At 40.7% G+C, this 6,000-nt stretch overlaps 1 long non-coding RNA gene across 2 annotated transcripts; it reads right to left on the bottom strand.

Annotated features, from left to right (window-relative positions):
- Nucleotides 1-839: 839 nt before the first annotated feature.
- LOC147010687 (uncharacterized) lies at nucleotides 840-5,827 on the bottom strand. Of its 2 annotated transcripts, XR_015052419.1 has the most exons (4): nucleotides 5,680-5,815; nucleotides 4,020-4,121; nucleotides 3,723-3,931; nucleotides 840-1,096 (listed from the first exon to the last, which is right to left on the bottom strand). It is a non-coding gene; the product is annotated as an uncharacterized LOC147010687 (long non-coding RNA). The 2 variants fall into 2 exon arrangements; XR_015052418.1 differs by lacking the exon at nucleotides 4,020-4,121 and having other exon boundaries at nucleotides 855-1,096; nucleotides 5,680-5,827.
- Nucleotides 5,828-6,000: the final 173 nt, after the last annotated feature.

Genomic DNA, 6,000 nt, shown 5'->3' with positions numbered 1-6,000 from the left:
CACGCTGCAGCTGGGACAGCCATCTGCAGACATAGTTACAAGGATGGAATCTGTCAATAAATGCAAAAGCAAAAATAACTTCATGGGAGACTAAACAGAAAACGTTTGCTCAACATGCCAAAACAAAAATGCCATCACTTTGCATGTCTGCACTGAGCCTGGGAGGCTGGCGGTTCTATTCCGTCTTTGGCTGAATTATACGAGTGCTGCTTCCTCGGTCGATGCTCAGCATTTGGATAAGAGGACATTAACAAACCCTGCGAGGTGACATTCCATGGGAGAGAAAGATTTATCCTGAAAAGCTCCCCTTTGACTGCGGAGGAGATAAAGCGCCTCCGTTAAATGGTGGTGCCAGTACAAAGTGTGTTCTGAGAAGTTACTTTTCCCAAGGATGTTTCGCTAAAATCGAGCCCTGTACTGCGTGTGCATGCCAGTTCTTCAGTCTCAGAAAGCACAGAAAAATATTTTTGAAATATTTCATAACCCTTAGCCACTCCGAGACTTTCTACGTTTGCTGATCTCGTCTCTTTTACTGCTTGCAATAACAATGGAGAGTCTGTGTGTGTTGTATTTGGACAACTACTACCCTTCATTTGTCTATCAGCTTGTCAACTCATCACCTCTGACCGTTTACTTGAATATCTCTCCAACACTTCTGCTGATAGAAAATTCAGAGAAAAGTTTGGCATCAACATGCACTCTTGCCACAAGGTCAAAAACAAACTGCACTTCATGCTTGGTGCATGTTTAATGGTGTGCTCATTTAAAATAATAAAATAAAATAATCGTTATTAGAAAGGATTTTAGGTCTCACGATAATAGCGACTCTCAAGCAAAGCAAAACTCAACAGCCTTTAACTTTTCCAGGAAAGATAAGTGTTTTTGCACAGAGAATATACCAAGCTTTGCCAGCAAGCGTCTCAAAACAGTGATGCACAAATTGAACAATCCTTTACAGTGAGCAACACACATGATCAAAGCTTGCATAGAATTGGACGTGACAATCATCCCACATTCCACCACCTGCACACAAGTACCTGCTCGTTGGCAGATGGACTTTGTCATGTTTCATCAAAATATCCGACAGGCTGTGAACCTTGAAAAAAATAAACAACAACACGGCATTACTTTCCACGATTCCAAAAATTAGTTAAACTTCTGAATGCAACTAGTTTTGCAATCTTCCCTCCAGCTTCAGCTTCACCCCCCACAACCACTGCCATCATCATCATCAAAATACATCCGGTTATTACAAATCTCCAGGAAGGTAATTCAGTCATTTTATCAATGGGTTCAAACCCAAAGCAATTTTATCAATTTAATCCCACTGTGCACAGATCATTTACAGAGTCTCATCTCCTCCCTCCTCATTGTTCACGCCGTAACCTCCTGCCACGGAGGTCGAATGCAGCACAGCATAGTAGCTTCCTTTGCAGTGCGAGGACATTTATATGCAAAAAATTAGAACATAAAATGTGGTTTACTCAAGACTGAACAGCAAGGGTCTGCTCAGGCACAGACACCGAACAAATACAGCTGTTGTGCAAAACAGACTACAACCAATTTTATTTGATAGTCACCCTGTAGAACCGAAAAGGTGGGTTTCTTTACCATCAGAATACCGTGCTTTATGTTCGGGTTACGATGCTGAACTGTGGAACCCACACGACAAACGTAATAACCATTTACCACTAGATTATCGTGCCATGGTAACAATCTATGGGACCATAGTTTGCATGCAATTTTCTATCAAAATAAAGTCTTAATTATATGAAGTTAATTTCCAAAGCACTGCTCTCATTTTCACCAAGTCTGAATTTCAAAATATATTCTGTTAAAATTTCAATGAACTTTATTCTATCAGTATATATTTATATATATATATATATATATATATATATATATATATATATATATATATATATATATATATATATATATATATATATATATATATATATATATATATATATATATATATATATATATATATAGCACCACCAAAAAAGTAAAATCGATGTGGTGAAATGGTTCCATTATCATTTTGGGTTCATTTGTTTAGCACTCCCATCCAACCACTTGGCCCATAACCCAAAGTTCAATTACAGTCATCAAAGGAGCAAGATGAAAATAATAAATAAATAATATTACAGCTTTGTTAATGGCAGTCACCGATATATACCAAAGGCATGAACTTACTGATTACCCCCTTTGCACATTTCTAAAAACACTTGAAATCATTGCTATCTGTGCTTTGGAAATATCACATTTTCTTGTGTTTGCAGGATTTAACTGGTGATGCTACTGCCCCAATGCTTCCGACCTTCTTGTGGGGCCAACCAGGGAATGTTTTTGACCCAAGTATTTCACAAATCAGCTGGCCATGCTTGATGTTCAAATAAAGGTAGCCAGAATTTGGCAAGATTTGGCAGGATAAAAATGACGTATGGCAGGATTGCCGAAAAAGTTGTGTACTGATCCGGACGAAACTTGGTGGGCAGTTTGGGTATGTAACAAGGAAGAATGATTCAATTGTGTTGAAGATCTGAATTTAGATCTGGATCTGAGAATTTTTAAAGCAATTCTTCACCGTTGAGTGATGGGGCTAAAACAATATACAACACTATGTATGAAAAAGTTATGGATGGATTCGTACGAAACTTGGTGGATGAGTTAAGTTAGGTGACAAGAACAAGCAGATGGCATTTTAGTTCAGGTCCGAACCCAGATCCAGCCTATCAAGCCAAACTAATAAGCCTGGCGGAGGTAGCACTCTACCGAGTGGCCATTCTAGTTGACCATGGATTATTAAACTTCTGTAACCTCAACTGCTTTTAACTTGCTTTCTTGTATTATTGGTGGTTGCTAACCACTCTTGCATTGCATTTCCATCCATCCATCCATTGGAACCAAACTGTGCAGAGCATTGGTGCTGCCTAAGCAGTCTCCGTGGCTGTTGGACACAATCCTGGACACTTCGACAAGATGGCCACTGGCGGCCATTTTGGATTTCATAGTGAAGATGACCTCCAAGTCGACAAGTTACACCTGGAATAAATTTCCTGCCATATAATTACTTGAAAACAATACCTTAATCGTCTTCCTACCTTAACTGGTTTGGAAGATGTGAAATATTCATATATTCAAAATGGCTGTTGGTGGCCATCTTAGATTTCACATTGAAGATGACCACAAAATGAGAAAATAACCACTGGAATGGACCCCTAGTCATCAAATTAGTAAAAAAAAAACGACACTTATTTCATGTCTGTAAGTTATTTTACTCAAGAGTTATGCAATTGTGTAATTTCCAAGATGGGCACCAGCAGCCATTTTTGATTTTGCCCTCTGGTGCAGTTAGCCCACACTTTTGTGAGGGGCATAGGAGCTCATTTTTTTTCTAAATACCCCAAAGTACCAAAATCCATCCTCAAAACAAACATGCTCTCCATGGTCACGGGAGTCCTGGATATGACCCTGCGCATGCATGCACGCACACACCAAAGTTCAAAACAGTTCTTTGCAAATGAACTTCAAAACTTCCATGACGGGCTTACACAGGAGGTGATACAACCAAACTTTTTTTGTTTATAATAAAAACGAGTTGCTCGTGCTTCCCAGTAGGAAACAATCGATATTAGCATCTTTCAACAAAATTAGGTATCTGTAAGTTTTAAGCATTACATTTGACCACCATTTGCAAACCTTCCTCTTTGGCACACCTTTTGAAAGCATGGTTCACACCACAGGCAGAAGCAGGATAAACAGTTCACCACAGGTGGTTCTTCACCACAATAGCAGCACACAGTTGGAGAATCCATACACCCAGGTGTCAAATGAACCTCAGAGACCATTGGGAATTTAGCAGCCATTCTCTGCTTGTGCACTCGTGCTCCCAGCCTCCCTTTCTTGGTTTCTTTTGTCATATCCACTGTGGACGTCAAACCGCCGGTGCATTACATACACAAGCCAGTGCGATATAGACGACGAACAAGCATCTTCAAAATGCAGAATGCTACCTCATGGGGCATTTAAGCTGGCCGTCTCATCAGCATTCATATTGGGGGAGGGGGGACCGGAGATCAGATCTGCGCTGGTCATGACGCCACATGTTTTGTTTTCTGTAATAAAGGTCCCAATGCAGCTCATATCAAACACAAATGAGGCCGACAGCATTTCAGTAGATAATGCGGCACTATCAAAATGGCGTCCTCCAAGCAGGCGTCTCAAAGGCAGTATTCAGAGTTTATGGACATATTTATAAAGAGTGTGAACATGGTTTATGTTTTACCAAATGAAGTAAAATAAATAATTAACGAAGGTTTCACAAACAAAGAATCAATACATTTTACAGGAAGATGAATAAACAAGCAAGAACTTCTGGTTTTGCTCTCCAAACTATCTGCCCATGGCATTCAAGGCCAACTACACACATGGCTGACTTCCTCTACTGTCGGAACAAAGGTGTGGCACTCAACGGAACACTCTCATCTCATCTCCCTATCAAGGATGGAGTGCCCCAAGGTAGTGTTCGTGGCCCAGACCTATTGCTGATCTTCATCAACCATTCTCTCTCTCTGGATCCTCTTAATTTATATATTTACAGATGACTTCAACCTCGACCGTGACGTCCCTCATCCTTCAGACAGGCAAGCCACAGCCTCTTACCGCTCTTCTTTAGTATCTACCACCTTTAGTCTGACAAGACACGTTGCTGCGTAGGCGTGGCCATTGGGGAAGAGATCCCCAGCCACGTTCCCCATTACGGGTTACAACGTACGGACTTCCGGATAGTGATGACTTACTGTATTCTAATAATTTCTCGATTTATTATGCGCATTTATAAACACAATACCTCAATCCAGTCGTCGTTTACGAGAGCGAAGGAGCGGCCTGTGTGGTTGTTTGAAAGTTTTTTTGCACATACGGTCACGCGAGAGCAAAGGAACGGCCTGTGTAGTTGTTTGAAAGTTTTTTTTTGCACGTACGGCCACGCGAGAGCGAAGGAACGGCCTGTGTGGTTGTTGTTTCTGGCACGCGGTTTGAAAGTTTTTTTTTTTTTTGCACTCCAGCCACGCACGTACGGGCACGCACTCGTAATTCTAAACGATGATCCTTTCGAACACATTTAACCCCACCCCTCCAGATTTCCACCTCAAACCCACCTCTCAACAAATTCCCAGATTTTTTTTCCTGAGAGTTTGCTGCTGTAACCATTTTGTTCACCCAATGTGTCCTCCCCTAAATCATACATTGAAATTCTGAAGGAATAATGGCAATTAGCTAATGCGCCACCGGCAAGGCCAGTCAGCCCATCAAGCCGCCATGACACTTCGTGAGGCGAAAAGGCGCGCGGTCATTATTAATCTTCAAGAGGGACGGACCGCCATTGTACGTGTGAGAATACCTCAGTATTTGATTTTTAGCGAGTTTTTACAACGACAATCATGATTCACATTCATAAACGAGGCAACAACATTCGTTTCTCAATTTAAAAAAAATCCAAAAGCAAGCACGAGTCTCAGTCGACGATGAAGAAGTGAGGTCGGAAAATGGCCTGGAGTTTAAAAATAAAATAAAAAACACAAAAAAAAATATAAAAACAACCAGACAATTATCATCAGGATGAACATTATCCAAACATTTTATCAAATTATTTTTAAACATCGCCTCACGCACTCGTCGGCGACGATGGAACCTGACTGACTGATGAACTCTTCTGCTTGAACAAGTCGACTTCCACATATATTAAAGCAATGGGCCAAGTCAATCAGAAATAACCGTATTGACATTCTCAACCTTTATTTCAATCCATTAAAGGAAAGATAAACACCTCGACGAGAACTTTGGCACAAGAGCAGTACACCAGCGCTGATAACACACAAGGTTTATACACCGTCTGAAGTATGGCGTCCACCTCGCTTTCGATAATGCTTGGTACGATGTTAGATAATAGTCCCGAGTTTTAATTCCTCATTAAACTAAACTTTTGGATATTAA

This window comes from Eptatretus burgeri, chromosome 16, assembly GCF_056783735.1.
Source record: "Eptatretus burgeri isolate ZD-2024b chromosome 16, Ebu_testis_v1, whole genome shotgun sequence".
NCBI classification, from domain to species: Eukaryota; Metazoa; Chordata; class Myxini; order Myxiniformes; family Myxinidae; genus Eptatretus; species Eptatretus burgeri.
Note: the sequence above shows the minus strand (reverse complement) of the source record. Positions and strands in the feature narration are given on the sequence as shown.